This window comes from Pelecanus crispus, chromosome 1, assembly GCF_030463565.1.
Source record: "Pelecanus crispus isolate bPelCri1 chromosome 1, bPelCri1.pri, whole genome shotgun sequence".
NCBI lineage: Eukaryota > Metazoa > Chordata > Aves > Pelecaniformes > Pelecanidae > Pelecanus > Pelecanus crispus.
In genome coordinates this window covers 86,097,421-86,115,815 of record NC_134643.1, presented here as the reverse complement: position 1 = coordinate 86,115,815, position 18,395 = coordinate 86,097,421, and the positions used below count along the sequence as shown (strand labels likewise).

The 18,395-nt window shown below is 45.6% G+C and overlaps 1 pseudogene; it reads left to right on the top strand.

The window, feature by feature from the left end:
- LOC104027224 (alpha-2-macroglobulin-like protein 1) overlaps window positions 1-12,613 on the top strand; it is a 30,037-nt pseudogene extending 17,424 nt beyond the window's left edge.
- Window positions 12,614-18,395: the final 5,782 nt, after the last annotated feature.

The following is an 18,395-nucleotide window of genomic DNA, read 5'->3' as shown; positions in this document are numbered from 1 at the left end:
GTAAAACGTTAGATTGCCTGTGAATGAAGAACTGATTTCACCTGGAGCTAAATATGCTGTTTTCTGCAGAGTATCTTGTTGGCCACAGTGATTCTGCACCTCGCTCTGATAACACAAGGAAGCCAAAGCCACGGACACTTTCCCCAGAGACCTGGATTTGGGATTTGGTCTCTGTTGGGTTGGTAACAGCCTCTACCTGCCTTCCCCAGAGAGACCCCTGGAGAATTCTGACTGCTTCTGAGCAAGTGGTCCTCTCTCTCTTTCTGCTGTAGGGATGATGGGCAAGCATCTGTCCAAGTTACTGTACCTGACACCATCACAGAATGGAACACCAACACCTTCTGTGTTGCTGATGCTGGCTTTGGGTTGTCTCCTTTGACCACTCTTAGGGCCTTCCAGGCTTTCTTTGTAGATCTGTCACTGCCGTACTCTGTGATCCAAGGAGAGACTTTCAGCCTAGAAGCCACTGTCTTCAACTACCTCAAGGACTGTATCCAGGTGAGTATTCCCCCAATTACACACCTCTCTTGGAGCAAAAACTTGAGCCCAAAGGCAAGCTATGAGCTTCTCAGGAGCCCTAGATACTGGCATCTGGGCCACAAAGCACAGCCTCACACTTCACAACCCATGGTGTTTGCTTCTTTGTGCAGTGCCTGGTACTAACACTACGCCAATGTGTGCTTGTACACCCCACCATGCTCAGGTGTGCACCACTCTCACAGAGACCCCAGAACTAAAGGTGGATGCCTGTCCAGACTGCTGGTTTACCAGCTGCCTCTGCGCCAATGAAGCAAAAACCTTTGAGTGGAATGTGACAGCCACCAGGCTGGGTGAGGTTGAGGGGAGAGATATGTAGCAGCTAGCAGGAGGAGGGGTGGAATTTGCCTGCCTCTGCATGTCTGGTCTCAATGCTCGTACATACAGCTCTCTGCTGCAAGAGCTCAGAGATGTGCCCCTGTGCTCCTTGCAGGTAAAGTAAATGTCACTGTCAGCAGTGTAGCAGAAGATTCACATGATCTGTGTGATAATAGGATTGCTGTGACACCTTTGCAAGGGGAGAGAGACATAGTGATAAAACCTCTTCTTGTGAAGGTTAGTCAGATCTCAGGGTGGAGAACACCTGGGACCAGGGGGTCATCCCCTAAGGCAGTTAGCAAGAGGCTAAGAGGAAGTTTAGTCCCTTCTTCTTGGAAGCAGACAGGCCTGCTGAGGCATGGTGACTTCCTTTTCTGCCTTCACTATCTGAACTACTCTTTCTCCATCTGCAGCCAGGAGGTGTCCTACAAGAGAAGACCCAAAATGCCTTTGTCTGTGCTGCAGGTATGGGACAAAAATCCCTGACTGCTATTAATCATAAGAGAAGGATGGAGGTAGCAGGGCTACTGCAAATACCCAGAGGTGGGGGGAATTTGTCAGAGAGCAAGTGCTGGTGGCACCACCCCTGCCTGAGAGAACAACCACTATAGTTTGTCCATGTCTGTCTTCTACCTGGCAAAGTCCCCTGTACTGAGGCATTTGTTTCCAAGTCTTGGCTGCTGTGACTCAACATAACACTGAGCCTCACCTGGGTCTCCTTGGGATGTTACACTCGTGTGTGATACTTCTTCCATGGGATAAATTTCTGGGTTCTGCCTTCCTCAGATAACACCATCTCTGAAGAGTCCTCCTTGACCTTGCCTGCAGAAGTGCTGGAGGGATCTGGCCGAGCCACTTTCTCTGTGATTGGTGAGAAAGGCTTTCCCTGCTCTTGGGTCCCCAGTGGGAAGAGTTTGCACAATGCTTTGGCCTTAATGATGCATCGACCCAGTCCCTCATGAGATAAATTGTAAGAGGTGTGACGTTGGCCTCAAAAATGTGGATCATGTAATCATTTTCAATATTTATTCCTCTCATAAGGAATGATCCTGGGTGATCTCCAAGTGGCAGGGTATCTCCTCTGTCACAGCCATCCACCTAAGTCAACCAAAATCATGCCTGCAGCTTTCCACCTAGTTTGCCTCTATAATTCTTTTCTCTCCTTGATACCCACTCAGGAATGACAGCTCTCTTCACCTTTCTTCAGATCCCCTCATGTTTGTCCCTCCTCCCAGAACCACAGCGTCTTCCTTTTCTGTGCTGGCCTAATCTAGAAAGGGTCAGCAGAAATCTTAATCATCTCCATTCAGGGAGGGGCTGGCTCTTTTCCAGGATCCCAGCACAGTTTAGAGAAGGCAGCTGTCCCTTTGTTTCATACTGCTGAATATGTGTGCTTTTCCTTTCTCTTGCCCCTTCACCTCAAACTTAAGGGGACATCATCGGCCCAGCACTTCAAAATTTAGACCAGCTGCTACAGATGCCCTTTGGCTGTGGTGAACAGAACATGGTTCACTTTGCACCAAACATCTTCATACTCCAGTACTTGAATAAAACTAAACAGCTGGACCCAGAAATTGAAGATAAAGTATTGAAATTCCTGAGAACACGTAAACATTGTCCTTCTTCCTGCTGCTGCAAAATGAAGGTACTATAAATCAAGAGTGTGGGGCACTCGTCTGGTGGGGAGGTGCAGGGCAGGAGTGGGAGCACTGCCAAAACTGTGACAAAGGAAGATATCACAGAGAATAAGGGAAATGTCTTATGGAAGGAAAAGCGTGTTTCTGAAGAAGCAGGACTTTTGTCTCTGCCTGTTATTGAGGTACTAAGCCTGCTTTTCTGAGAAGGGTGTGCGTAGTTAATGATTTCCACCACTATGTGATGCCTGTGGTTTGTTCCCTCATCAGTCCAAGGCAGACTGAAGTCCCTTGTAGAAACAGGGCATCAGCTGCTATTAATTGGAATAAAGAGTGGCCTTTGGGTATAGATAGGAGTTTGGTAGTTTAGTGTTTCTCTGTGTTTTGGGACACATATTGTGGGGGCATGTCAGCTCTGTCCAATATAATCTGAATTTAATACAGTGCTAGTGCCTGTGTCTCATTTTGCAATGTGCCTCACATTCCAGACTGTTGGTCTCCTTATTCTGCTATGCCACAAGCTCAGCAGCCTCCCATGGACAAGAATTTACTCCCTCCCCTTCCTCCTTTGTCTCCTGTACCATGAGTTAGGACAGATATCTTGGAGAGTGGAGCATATGCAAGAGAATGGCAGCAGCGGAGGGTGGAGGGTAAACCGCGAAGCTGTGTGGAGGGTGGAGGAAGAACAAACAGATGTGGACAGCGTTCTGCCCTCAGAGCTTAAAGGCATGGCCTTGTCGCTTTCTGTACGTCCCATAAAAAGTGCTTTCTTGAGTCCCAACAGGGCTAGCAGAAGTGCTGAAAAACAAACAGGGTTTCATGTTGGTCCCCTCTAGGAAAAGCCTTTCTCCTCACTCCTGCAGCTCTTTTTATTGACAGCAAGGTGCCCATGAGGGTTCTCTGGGACACGGGGAGACATGAGGTGGGTGAGCATGTCACTCTTCTGCAAACCATCAGGGCAGATACCCACAGTACTTGCACATAGTAGCTCTAGTAATGTAAAGCAGCCGCGTGGCACACTTCAGTGAAGCTGTGCAACTGCTTCTTGTCACACTGATGTTGTGGGATACACAGGGAATTGTGGGGTGGTAGGTTTTCCTCAATGTCTCTGATTGTAGGACCTGGTGAAGTCTCTCGCTGTGAAGCCTTACTCCCACAGCAAGGATACAGTTTGAGATGCTACAGGCCCTCACACTGAGACTTGTGTCCTGGCACCTGTCTTCATAGGTTATCAGTGTCAGCTGCTCTACAAACATGATGATGGCTCCTATAGCACCTTTGGGAAAGCTGACAACCAGGGCAACACATGGTGAGTGACAAGAGTTGGTACTGTCATCCAAAACCTATTGTCCTTGCTGGTTCAGCTCCTGGCTGTGACATGGGATTCCTTTGTGCTTTGCCCACAGGCTGACAGCTTTTGTAGCCAGGTCCTTTGGACAAGCCAGCTCTCACATTTACATCAATAAGGATCATGTGCACAATGCTCTGCTCTGGCTGCAGAAGCACCAGCTGCCCAGTGGCTGCTTCCAGAGTGTGGGGAAGCTCTTCAACAATGACTTGAAGGTGTGGCTGCCAGACATGGGAATGGGAGGAACACAATGTGGGGCACAGGGTTGCTTCCCCAGGCTCTTCCACTGTGCACAGTAGCACGAAGAAATGTCCCCATGGCCTAGCACAGCCAAGGCAGCTTCCCAGAGCAGAATGAAAAAGCACAGCCTAAACCAGCAGGCATTTCCTTGTCCTGGTTTCAGCTGGGATAGAGTTAATTTTCTTCCTAGTAGCTGCCATAGTGCTGTGTTTCAGATTTAGTATGAGAATAATGTTGATAACACACTGATGTTTTAGCTGTTGCTAAGTAGTGTTTGTACTAGTCCAGGACTTTTCAGCTTCCCATGCTCTGCCAGGTGCACAAGAAACTGGGAGGGGGCACAGCCAGAATAGTTGATCCAAACTGACCAAAGGGCTATTCCATACCATACGACTTCATGCTCAGTATATAAACTGGGGGAGCTGGCTGGGGGGCAGAGATCACTGCTCGGGAACTGGCTGGGTATCGGCTGGTGGGTGGTGAGCAATTACATTGTGCATCACTTGCTTTGTATATTATTATTACTGTTATTGTTATATTGTTATTATTACTACTACTATTTTACTTTTATTTCAATTATTAAACTTCATTTTTACTCTAGCCAAAAGGCACCATGGCTAATTGTGCCAAGGCACTTCAAGGGCACAGGGAGAAATATTTTTATATTTTAGTGCTCGTCTAGAATACCCTGTCTGGATTCTCCTTCTTCTCATGCCTTATGACACACAATACTCTCCAGATAGGTCTGACTATGTGCTCTAATATGGGATTATCTGAAGACACTGTTGTCCCTCCACCACCCAAAAAGTATGACTTCTCCTGGAGCCTGGCATCCCCAAAATGATCCCTGCAGTGTAGCTGGAAATTCACCACACTCTTGGTGAACATGCTCTAGTGCTCAGGTACCAAACAGTGTGCATGCAGTATGGCAATACTTGTGTTCACTGGCTTTATAAAGGCAAGAATAATCCAGACTGGTCAGATTGCAAAGTTGCCTTTATTAAATACAAGGCAGGTTCATGAAAGAAAACAGGCTGCTATTTTAGCAAAGTAAAAGGTTACACATTTTTTCTCAAAATTTGGATGCAGTACAAAATAAAACCAAAGTGTACATGTAGAATGTTCACTCTTGTCTGCCTTCCATTAATTTCTCAGCTTGGGCTTTCTATTTGAACAGAACTTTTCAGAATACATTTTGCCCCCACCCCCCTTTACACCTCAAAGTTTCTGCTATTCAGTATGAATGATGCTTCTCAGCATCTCAGCCCAAATTTCCCCCCTAATTTTAGATGTAGTCTTGTCTCATGTCTGGGGATGCAAGCAGAACTTCCCCAAGAATGAATGTCCTCTGATGGGAAAAGAGGTTTCTGAGAGCCTGTTTACCCATAGACGCTCACAAGTCTATGGGGCCAGATGGGATCCACCCGAGAGTACTGAGGGAGCTGGCAGAGGAGCTCACCAAGCCACTTTCCATCATCTATCAGCAGCCCTGGTTAACAGGGGAGGTCCCTGATGACTGGAGGCTTGCCAATGTGGTGCCCATCTACAAGAAGGGCCGGAAGGAGGACCCGGGGAACTACAGGCCTGTCAGCCTGACCTCGGTGCCAGGAAAGATTATGGAGTGGTTCATATTGAGTGAACTCAACAGGCAAGTGCAGATCAACCAGGGGACTGGGCCCAGCCAGCATGGGTTCATGAAAGGCAGGTCCTGCTTGACCAACCTGATCTCCTTCTATGACCTGGTGACCCACCTAGTGGATGAAGAAAACGCTGTGGATGTTATTTACCTGGACTTCAGTAAAGCCTTTGACACAGTCTCCCATAATATTCTCCTTGGGAAGCTGGCAGCTCATGGCTTGCATGGGTGTAGTCTTCGCTGGGTAAAAAACTGTCTGGGTGGCCAAGCCCAGAGAGTAGTGGTGAATGGAGTTAAGTCCAGTTGGCGTCCGGTCATGAGTGGTGTTCCCCAGGGCTCTGTTTTGGGGCCAGCCTTGTTTAATATCTTTATCGATGATCTGGATGAGGGGATTGAGTGCACCCTCAGTAAGTTTGCAGACAACACCAAACTGGGTGGGAGTGTTGATCTGCTGGAGGGTAGGATGGCCCTGCAGAGGGACTTGGACAGGCTGAACTGATGGGCTGAGGCCAACTGTATGAAGTTTAACAAGGCCAAGTGACGGGTCCTGCACTTTTGTCACAACAACCCCATACAACGCTACAAGCTTGGGGAAGAGTGGCTGGAAAGCTGCCTGGCTGAAAAGGACCTGGGGATGCTGGCTGACAGCTGGCTGAACATGAGCCAGCAGTGTGCCCAGGTGGCCAAGGTGGCCAACAGCATCCTGGCTTGTATCAGGAATAGTGTGGCCAGCAGGAGCAGGGAGATGATTGTCCCCCTGTACTTGGCGCTGGTGAGGCCGCACCTGGAATACAGTGTCCAGTTTTCGGCCCCTCAATACAAGAAAGACATTGAGGTACTGGATCGTGTTCAGAGAAGGGCAGCGAAGCTGGTGAAGGGTCTGGAGCACAGGCCTTATGAGGAGTGACTGAGGGAACTGGGATTGTTTAGTCTGGAGAAGAGGAGGCTGAGGGGAGACCTTATCGCTCTCTACAACTACCTGAAAGGAGGTTGTAGTGAGGTGGGTGTTGGTCTCTTCTCCCAAGTAGTTAGCGATAGGATGAGAGGAAATGGGCTCAAGGTGCGTCAGGGGAGGTTTAGATGGGCTATTAGGAAAAATTTCTTCACGGAAAGGGTAGTCAAGCATTGGAAGAGGCTGCCCAGAGAGGTGGTGGAGTCACCATCCCTGGAAGCGTTCAAAAGACGGGTAGACGTGGCACTCTGGGACATGGTTTAGTCTAGTCTACCCTTGATTGGTTTAGTGTGGCCTTGGTAGTGTAGACTAATGGTTAGACTGGATGATCTTAAAGGTCTTTTCCAACCTAAACGATTCTATGATTCTATGATACTGTACTCTCTCAGATATACCATCCATAGGCAGTTTCAGTGGCTATACAATGACAGGCAAGCAATAGTTGGTTTTGTCCCTTTCTGTTTTTTGTCCGTGTGACTTGCAGGGTGGTGTGGACGATACAATCTCATTAACAGCCTATATCACTGCTGCACTGGTGGAGCTGCATCTGGAGAATAATGTAAGTCACACCTCACTCGTGCAGGGCTTGGGAGCATGCTCTACCCTTCATTCCTCCCCAGGTCTGTGGTTTCAGGGAGTACTCAGCTTGAGTTGGTGAAAGGTTCTGTCATATTCCACCTTTGTACACAATAAGCTCAACAGGAAATTTTTAACTTGGTAAGGAGTTCTTAATATAAATGGCCTGATTTGTAGCAAAGCAGAGCATCTGCCACTCCCAACTGATCTCAGGGGAAACAACTCCCTGAAAATGGCTCAGGGCTTGCAGAAAAAGGCAATAGTTTTCCTTACACTGACCAATATACCTAAAGGAGAAAAAAAAGACTACCTTTCAGGTATGCAACCTGCCTCCCCACCCCCATCAGACCTGAAATAAAAGCAGTGGTCTTCAAGCCAAGTGTAGACTGTTCTAGCCGTGATGGGTTGATATTTCAGTCTTACTGGTACAGTCCTGAAAACAACGTCATATCCCCTTGGGAGCCAAGACCCACAGCATGCAGGTCTGACAGTTCTGAGCCAGCATGTTACCAGACACTTCCTACAGCTGGATTCTCCAGTATATTAACAGTATATTAACAATCCCCTGTCCCGGTCACATCTTTGATTTCAACCCACAGTGTGTGATGCTTTGTCCACTCTACTTCACATTCCACAGCCCTGAGAGAGATGCTAGCACTGAAATACATCAAGGATTGAGCTGGGATGCTTGAGGGTTGGGGATAGATTTTCACAACAAAAAGCGGTCAGAGGAAATTCACTGGGTTTGGACTCTTTTCTCAGGACACTGTGCTGGATAATGCTGTACATTGCCTCAAGAATGTAACACTTGATAAGACCAGCCTTTATGTCAAGGCCTTGATGGCTTATGTCTTCACACTGAGCAAGGACATGGAGATGAGAGAGCAGCTCCTGGGTATGCTACAGAAGGAAACTGGTAGGTTGTTGCTGTTAAGAAGATTTTGGGTTCTAGTCATAATGACTGTGTTTAAGGCCTGATATTTGTAGGATTTAATTGCAGTGGTATGGGAAATTTAACTATTCTCAGATTGGCTTTTGTGTCAGAAAATGGTAATTTATTGAAGCTGTGAAAGTCTCTAGTTTTCTCAGACCCAGGAAACAGTTGCTAATCAAAAGCAGCAGAGGTGATCCATGCTTAATTTGTGTGGTCAAAGTACTCACTTGAGTTGTGGTGCTCCTGTCATTCTTCAGCAATTCATACATAGCACATCTATCTAGCAGATCTTGCAGAGGAAACTTGCTTCACCATGTCTATTCAGTTGCTGGTCAGGGCATTTACTTGCAGAATTCAAACCTTTTGACTACTTCCTCATTGCTGCTCTACTCAGCTCAGGACCCTTTGGTGGGTGCATTTTTATTATTGTGCTGCTGAGCTTGGTTCTTCCTTTTGTCTGTTTAACTTGGAGAAAAATGGGCTTCTATGCTAAATTAGGATGCCAGGTGGGGGTTTCAAAGCACCTAAGCCTATGGTTAAACAGTTGATAACAATATAATGTGATTTGGCTTAAGTAAGTTCCTCTGTTCATCTGGCAGTATGGTGAACTACATAGGGGACTGAAAAATAACACAGAAGAAAAAAGGGAGAGAGGATTTTTCAGCCTGACCAGCTATCAGTGCAGAGTGCAGTCTACTGCACAGCCACTCTAGCTGCCCAGCTGGTTTCACAGGGTGGCCAGCAGGCAAATTGGAAGGAGCAGTATTGCACACAGTGAGTGCAATACTTTCTCAGAGCTGCATCTGAGATAGTACATATGGAAGAAATGACTGCATCACATCCTCACTGATGTCCAGTCAGTCTGATGCTTCTAACTTACCAAGCACTTTGGAAAATGTCCCCTTAAGGCCCTAGGACAGCTGAGTCTCCATGCTGAGGGTTACATTTGGCAGATGTATCTGATGCTATGTGCTAAACAGCACGTCTGAACAGAAAGCACACCCGGGGCCAACTGTGTTAGCTGCTGGTTACCAATTTGTTAAAAGCTGGAGGCACAGGTAGTCCTTTAGCTCATACAGGGAACCTCTGGGCACTTCACAGAGATGTTTTCTCCCCCACCAGACTGCTTTGTATTATAATACCCACCACCAAAAACAGAAGAGGTCTTTGTCCTGGATGTGGAAACAGTACCAAAAGTATGCGATGGTGTCAGGAAACAGCTTGATTCCATGTGTCTGTCAGGTAGGAGGTCCCTTGAGGCTCTTTTTTCAGTGGGAAGAAGTAGGAGCCCCAGTAGTATGACCAGAACTGCATAAAAATCTCCTGTTTGTGAAGATAAAGATGCAGGGGAATACCCTCTTCTTCACAGATCCCAAAGAGATTGTGAACTGAGAATTAAGGCCTGTAGAAGCATGGGAATGCACTGGCAGTGGCATGCAGAGACACAGCAACTATCTTGGTCAGCATGGAGAAGCTCAGCAGCCCCCAGAGCACCAGCAGCTGAGATGGCAGCATTCCCAAGAGTCAGAGCTCCCCTCTTGGGTGTCACTTGGCAGCCTGGGCTGAACCAGCCCTGAGGTGCATTCTCCTGCAGTGTGGAGCTCTGCTGGAATCAGACAGCAGAAACTCCAGTCCTTACCCATATTTCACTTGCCTGCATCTTTCTAGGATGAGTGTCTTGGTCCATATTCTCCATGCCCTACTGTCCTGAAAGAGAACAATACCAACATTGCCACTGTCAACCTGTAACATCAAAGATCACCTCCACCTGTTGGAGAGGGCAGCATGAAGATTAACCGTAATACATTTGCTGCACAATCTGTCTCCATATTGAGAAAGTAGATGGGGCGATTTTTTGTCCCTTTCTTCCATCAGTTAGAAATGCTGCTGAGCTTTCACATCGCTGTAGAGCAGGCCAGAGTTTGGAAGTGTTTATTAGTATCTCCTACAAGTGCTGTGATGCTTTCCACATCCAATGTGTTTCTCTCCTCCCTTTTTTCAGTTACGTAGGGGACCTTGAGACCAGTAACATGGCCCTGGTGGAGGTGGAGATGCTGTCAGGGTTCTTTGCTGTGAAGAGCTCTGTGGAGGCAGTAAGACTTTTTCCTCTGGCCTTCCCTGAAGATAGGAAAACCTATTTTCCAGATGTAGCTCAGCCAGAAATATCCAAACATCTAAGAACTGCTGGAGAATGGTAGCTACTTATCTTGCTACAAATTAATTAAACTAAGAAAGTGCAGATATAGTGGGCTATTTCACAAGGCAACTTTCCACTTGCAGAACTGATTGTGAAGTTCTTCATGTTCAGTAGTGAGGATCACATATGCAGTAACAGGTTAAAGAGAAGCTGAAAAACACTTAGTTAGAATCATCTGGTGTGTGCTGAGACCTTTCGCTGTTGCCAGTGCCATTTGCAGGGATACTCCATAAAGCGGTGGTGAATCCAATACAGTTGTTCAATGGCATGCTCCAGTGTTCCAGGAGATAGCCAGGAAGATCCATCATAGCCTCCTACTAACCATCTTTCCCCTTGCTACAAGTGCTGAAAGTAGGAATGCAGCTCAAGGACACTTGTTCCAAATCTGAAAAAAATATTTTCTAAGGCTTTGTGTACTCCCAGCAATCTCTATGTCATTATAGCTGGGGAAGACAGGCCTTCCCCTGACTTCGCCGAGTGCTTTAGTCAGCAGTAGTTCACTGACAAACACTAAACCTGGTGTGAGACAACAAGGAAGGTCAATGAGCTGATGCTAACCAAGCTCATCTCTTGTCTTCCTATACAGCTGGAGAAGATACCCCTGATGAAAAAGACAGAGATAAAACCAGACAAAGTCACAATCTACTTGGAAGAGGTAAGAGGAAGACCACAGGGAGTTGCCCATTCAAGTAGCTGCAACTGCAGTACTTTGCATTGGGAATCTCAGAGATCAGAAATATAAATCTCTAGGCTGGTCAAGCAGGCTAAAATTTTGTCAAAGAACAAAGAGGGTGGAAGAACATAGAAAGGCAGAGAAAGAAATATGTGATGCAGAGGGAATAAAATTGGTATGTAGGTGACTTTGAGATGGTCAGAGCACTTCTGCTCACTTCTGATGTTCTCTCCAGCTGGGTGAGACTTCTCTGAAGCTTAACATCTCAGTGGAACAAGATGTTGAAGTCCAGAACCTGAAAGCAGCAACAATGCACGTCTATGACTACTATAAGCCAGGTGAGATTTCACTGACGTAGGCAAAGAGCAACGATTATACCCCCAACTCAGACACAGTTCTGTCTATGCCCCTTATTCTGTTATCTCCCTTATTCCACTCCATTTCCTCTTGCAACTCCAAGCTTGGGTTTCCTCTGTACAAAACTTCTACATTCAAGTAGCAGAATCACTTGCTTTTCCATTCTTGAGATGAGACTGCTTGGCACTGTGATTATGTTGTGGGGTGTATGTGTTCAAAATGACTATGTTTTTTTACTTCCTCTAGCTTCAAGCTATGTCTCTGTGGAAAGAAAGCTTCTCTGTCAATTCACCATGTCTTCTCCAGCTCCTTAGCTCTCTTGAAAATACTTAGGCATTTATTTAAAAGCAGTGTTACATACTGCCACTCTGATCCACCAGAAGGCAGAATTTAGTTCCATGCTTTTCATGTATAGTGTAATAATCCTATCATCCACTGGGTGCTGCTATGTTTCAGAAGATAATAGGAAAATATTTTCGTACCCTTTAAAGCTCTAAATGAACTATCAGCTCACAGAAGAGAGATCTTGGAGTCATTTTGAGTCTCTCTGATTATTCCGTGCTCAGCATGAGCCACACCAGCAGATGGAACCTTAACAATTATTTTAAAAAATGAATGGGAAATGGGAAAACTACCAATGGAGATTTAGAAAGCAGCACCACAGGCCTACATGGTGTATACTGAATTCCATTCTTGTTCCCCCTTCCACACCATGTCAAGAAGAGGAGGAGACTTCTTAATCCAGCCTTTACAGAGCTAAATATTATCACCTAATATGCTCTCTCTGCTATTCCATCCTGTACAAGACTTTTTGTACTTAGTACATACAGTTTAAAAATTGTTATATGATATGAAAATACTAATTATCAGTAAAAAAGCAAGGCTATCAGGACACACTACTGAAAAGTTCTCTATTTACAAAAATGTCCTTGCATTAGAAGATATCACAATGCATAAGAGGGTTTTTTACAGCTGTATGGGAGACATGTTGGGAAGACAGACCCTTGGTCTGACCCTCTGCAGACATTTTTCTGTTCCTGCATTCACAGTCTGAGGAGTAAAAAAATTAAGGTAGCAGGATTGTTGTGTTAAAGAGAAAGAAGCTTGGCAGTACCCTACCATGCAACTCTACAGCTCACCACCTTTTCTCTTTTGTTTCTACAGATGACCGTACAGCAAGAGAATATGTTTTCCCTTGCAGTTCAGGTTAGTGTTAACAGGCTTCCAAGGTGGGAACAGCTGAAACAGAGCAGAGGACAGTGGGTAAGCAAACAAAGCAGCCGACCTCTGCTCTGTATTTAATTCCCTCATGTGCTGTAGAGCCTTCTTGGACTGCAGGTTGAACTGGGTCTACTGTACTAGCTGTGGGCACAGTTTCTAGTCCAGGTATAATCTCAATGAAAATCAAGGCTTGAGCATACCGTGAGAGGTTAAAAGGATCTATTTTTATTCCATTTCCACATATTCCTCATATATGCAGTCCTCGCAGCATCCCAAATCTGAATGCAACTGGAAATGCCTATGTCAATGATAAAAAGATGTTGCAACTCATCCCCTAAGATCTCTTAGTCTTCAGATAGCTTCCTAAAAATTCATCAGGCACTTTGCCTTTTCTTGCTCTTTCTTTCCACAGGTGTCTCGAAGAAGGGTTCCTACTGGAATGCCCTGGCTCTGCGACCAATAATCTGAGTTTTCTGTTTCCATAAGGAAAACATCATTGCTCTGCCTCTCCTCTTCCCTACTTTGTTGGATACACCCTATGTCCTTTGAATTATGCCCTAAGTTTCTATGCGAAACCTGGCTTGATACACAGTAGTTTGCGACCAAGTGAAATAAAGTACGTGGAACCTGGAAAGAAGGCAGTGACTTGACAGTTGATGAAGTCTGCACAGATTTTAATGCCTGAAAAAGAGAGAAACATTAGTTATGTCAGGGTTACATACTTTGCTTTTGGTTACCATAGTGGCTTAAGTCTTCCTCTCCTCCCCGAGTCCCATCTCTGGGCTACCTTCTCAATTGAGTTAACACAACAGTTTGTCTGCAACCAAACTCCAAGCAAAAAAAGGCATTTTTAACCCTGATATGGTTCACTACATGGCCCTCTGAATCATCTTTCTGTCACAACTGAAGAGTAGGAACAGGCAAGGGGAGGCTAAGAGAGAACTACTTTACCAGTTCTTCTGGACAGAAAAGGACTGTTTAACACTGCCTTATGAAGGGAGGCCATGAGACTGAAGTAACATCCTCCTAATTCGCGACATGTTGTGTGGCCTCTTGTTTGTGTCCTTTTCTCACGTCAAGCAGGAGTATTTTAGAAACTCAAAAAGGGCATGATCCTGCATCTCTCACTTTCAGATCCCAGTTCCATTAGATCAAGGGCTCCAGGATTTTCTTTCAATGCCTACTGCTTTAAAAGCAAGTCTGCCAAGCCATACAAATGAAGGGTTAGATCTGGATGTGTTTGTGGGGATGTTTTTTTATCGCCTGTGCTTCCTTTTTTTGGAAGCCAATATTTGTAATATCCTTTTAGTGATTCAGTTACCTTTCATAAAAACAAATAGCAATATGAGGCAGTGATGGGCTCTGTGTGCATGCAGGACATGCAAAGCTAAAGCTGATGTAGAAGTTTAATGCAAACAGAAGACATTAACAGATGTTACCATGTGGTAAACTCTCCATGAGGTTATGGCAGTTTCACCTTCATGAAGACATGGCAAATGGGTATTGATGTCCTTACAGCTTCCTCTACAGAAGGGGAAAATGAGGAGAGAGGAGGAGAGGGGAAGGCTGGGGACTTGGGTCAGTTGGACTGTGTGGGGATGTAGGATGGGGTAGGGAGACAGGGCCCTTTTGGGTGAGTAGGGGCATTGGGATGGATCTGTAGGTGTGGGGGAACCCAGAGGCAAGGTAAGAACCTACTTCCCCCACCACCTGCCAATGTGGCCAATCCCCTCCTCTCACAGCCCTGGTTGCCAAGCTGCCCTAAGACTTCTGCCTGGTGTTAGTGTCTGTGCCTTCACCATCACCCTGCACCCCTCACTTCCCCCATCCCTTCCCTCCCATTCTCACACACCTCATTTTCTCCTTCCCTCTATCATCTGTACCAAGATCCTCTCTCTCTCAGGGTGTCTCCTGCTCCAAGACCCACTAACGCTCCCACAAAGGCTCCAGCCCACCCCCTGCTCCTGGGACACTCTCTCCTTTGCCCAGTAGTGTTCCTTGTCAACCCCTACATGCAGCCAAGGGGCAATTATTCCTGGTTCTCTGCTTCCCCTTCACACTGCCCTGCTCCTCCACTGCCCACACCATAAGCCCAAGTCACAGTCCCCGTTGCCCATGTGGCCTGCCTAAACTGCTGCCTTTTGTTCCTGAAAAGGTCCCTGCCTCTTCCAAAATTTTCTGCCTGCCCAAGCATTCTATCCACTCCCATGTTTCTTCTCTCTTCACTTTGATGGTTGGCAAATCTGTCTGTCCCTAGTTGACCTAACCCTCCTGTCTGCTGTATATGTCTCTTTCCAATCTATGCAAGATCCCTGCTTACTCTTCCTCTTGCTTTCTATTCTGCTTTTGTCTTCTCTTACTTCATTTGTTACTTTGTATTTCTGTGTCCCCTTTTAGGCAAAGAAATTTTTCACGTATAGTGTACATTTCTGCAGTTGGTGTCCTTTTCATTGTCATCTCTTCCTCTGAATTGTAATGGTCCCCTTTTTTTGTTTGCTTTGTTTGTGTATCCAGGCATCCCACATTGAACTGTAAGTTCAGTCCTAACTACACCTTCTTTACTATCCTCTTTTATATCATGCACCACTACTCAGTGTTCATCTTTTTCTGTAAACAATCAGAAATTACTGCCTCTGTAGGCATGATTTGTGGTATCACTTTCCTTCTCCCCCTATTCTTTTTAGAAAAAATGCAGAGTGACTGTAACAGGCCCTTCCTGTTTTCTTTGAAGATCATAATCTCCCTGTCTTGGTCTCTGTCTTACATGACCACTTCCCATAAAACTGAGTTCAGTTTTTCCATTTCAACTACCCATGCCCAGGCCTTCTGGATGGGTCATTCAACAGCCTCAGTCACTGTGCTTGTTTAGACTCTGGCAACACCCAGTTCCATCCTGTTAAGACATTAACCCAGATGGCCAATCCTTACCTGTGGCACTACTAAAAAAAGATAACAATCTGAGGAATTTCAGGATGCAACACATGCAACAGGAGAGTAGAGTATGCAGATGATCCATCAGGATATGCAGTGCCGTTAGCAAGGTAGCACACATAAAAGGTGAGATACTAGATAAGAAAAAATGGGTACTGCTTTTATAGAGCTGATTAGCAAGGGAGAAGTTACTAGGGCAGTCATGCTATAAATATGAAGTCAACAACCCTAGGACCAATGGAGAAAAAGTGAACAAGGTGGGCTGTGTATTTGGGAGGTGATGATGCTTCTAAGGAGGGAGTACCTAGGGGAGAAAAAATGGGGGAAGAAAGGAAATATGAAATTAAGCAAATTATGTGACCAGGGTTGTTTGTGGGATCCCTGTGTAGCAGCCCTTTGCCTGATCAACACAGCTTGCAAGAGGACAGTGAATCTATTTTTCCTCTGACTATTCAGAGTGATCTGCCCATAAAGTGGGCAGAGTCAGCCCTTCCTCCCCTACTCATCATTATTCTTGGGGCTGTCCAGTACAGACAGAAAAAAAAGGAAAAGTCTCACAGCAGTGCCTAACAAGCATTTAGGAGCACTGGAAGACCTGAGGAACCAAGTGATTCTGTGGACAACTGATGCAAAAAGAGGACAGGGCTGAGTTCAAGTGAGCAAAAATATGAAGGAACTGGAAGGGGCCTCCAAGGAGTGCTCCCCTCGCATTGCCCCTTCCCAAGACATCATGGGAGTCAATAGGTACTGTTTGATGGTGCTCTGCCAATGGACAGGAAAGGGCAAGAATCATAGAATCATAGAACCATAGAATCATTTAGGTTGGAAAAGACCTTTAAGATCATCCAGTCCAACCATTAACCTAACATTACGAAGTCCACACTAAAACAATTAAGGGTAGACTAAACTAAACCATGTCCCATAGTGCCACGTCTACCCGTTTTTTGACAAGGGAGGAAAGTGGGACCTACAATCTCCCAGTTGCCTTCCTGGCAAGTTTATTCCTCTGGGTATTTGGGCTGGACTGAAGGAGCTTTGGGAGGGAGGTCCTCTAATCTGGTTGAACTTCATATATGGAGGTTATAAATAAAAACTGAAGGCTGTAATCCAGTGTGCTCAGTGTGTCCATGAGCTAGGCTCTCCTGCTTCTAAATGGACATATGTCAAGGGTCTATTTTACGGTTTATATTATCAGATGGCCATGACATTAGATCTAAATAGAAACAGGCCCACCAAGATTCCTCTCCTTCTGAGGGCAGGAAGTCTTGCCACCTTGTACCTGCGTGGGGTAGGTAAGGAAATTAAGTGTGTGAAATGTGAATACAAACAGATGTTTCCAGGCTGTGGTTTCAAATCAGATTGATGTTGTTCAGCTGCATATGAGAGGGGCTGAGGAAGCTGGCAAAGCAGAGGGTTGAAAAAGAGCTGCTGTGTGGCAAGTTTCCTTAAGAGTGTAAAATAGAAGTCAGTGAGGCCTTTGTCTCTTGGAGTAAGCATTAGGGAACACAGTAAGTGGCTAGTCTGTGCTGGGTGGGCAATTTGATGCTTGCTCAGTTCTGCTGACTGTAGAAAGGTGCTCCCTGTCCTTGGTGACATCCATAGGAAACATCTTTCAGTGCAAGAAGGGAAACTTTGCTATGTGTAAGCAAAGGTGGGGTATGAGTAGCTGGAATATGGCCAGGAGTCTTCCTCCCATCACCTCACCACAGCCACTGTGTGGGTCTTGGTTGCCCAGATGGCCTGGAGGCAACTGGGAAATTTCCTGCAAAGTTTTACAGCTTCAGCCTGCAAGAAAGAAGGTCCTGAAGAACATAGTACAGGAGGCAGCTAGCAGGCAATCTGGTAATGAGCACCTCAGATAGCAAGGGATTTTTCTGCAAAGAAAAGCTCTTAAAAGGAGTGGGAAGCAGGCTGCTTAAAATGAGGAGGCCTGTAAGTACACAAGATAGCCCCAAATGGTTTCTGACCTTGTTAGGGCGCTATTATAAGTAATAAATAGCATACTTAAAATCTACACATGAAAAAGATAGTTTGTACAATGAACAGGTAGGGATCTGCTGAAGCATTGATAAATCATAAAGGTTTGGTGTGTATGGTTATTTGGGCTTTTGTGGTTATCTGCCAGTACTGTGCAAATAGGACTGAAAGACTACGCTGCTAGTGGGTGCAGAAGAGATCAGTTTCCTAGGCTTTCAGAGAGCCTCTGCAATGGTCATAATGGAAAACTGAAAGGAGCCCTCATCCAGAGAGAAGTTAGGACACGAGTTGTCTGTTGTCACTCAGTTGCAAACTCTCTTGGAAGCTTGGACACATGCCTTCTTTCCTGACCTGTGCTCAACTAACATGCTCCAGTTTGGAGACAGAGCAATTGTTTGTGAATCTGCCTGCCTTAATTCCCTGCCTTTTCCCCCACAAAATAGGAAAGAAATGCAAAACTGCAGAGCCATATTTTGGAATTGTAAGGCTGGTTACTGTTGACAATATACAGAGTCTAAGGTTTATTCCAAGGTTTTTTTCTCCTTTTTGAGGTAAACAATGACCTTGATTTTTCTTTTGTAGCTGCAGGACAAAACCAGACTTTTAAAATAGCTACTACTGAGACCCACGTGAGATTCCAGGGACCCATCTCATGCATACTGTCTCTGTGCAAGGTAAGCATACCTGTAGACTCACATGTGATGGCTTGATAATCTTTAATCTTATCCTTTAGGTTAGTTTTCTACCAAGCTCAAATAGCTGCATCAAGGTGTTTGTATTAATGCACAGTTAAATCCAAGACATGTGATAGACGAGTAAGTAATTTTTAAAGCATGCTTGGATTTCTGTTGTTAACGTGGTTTG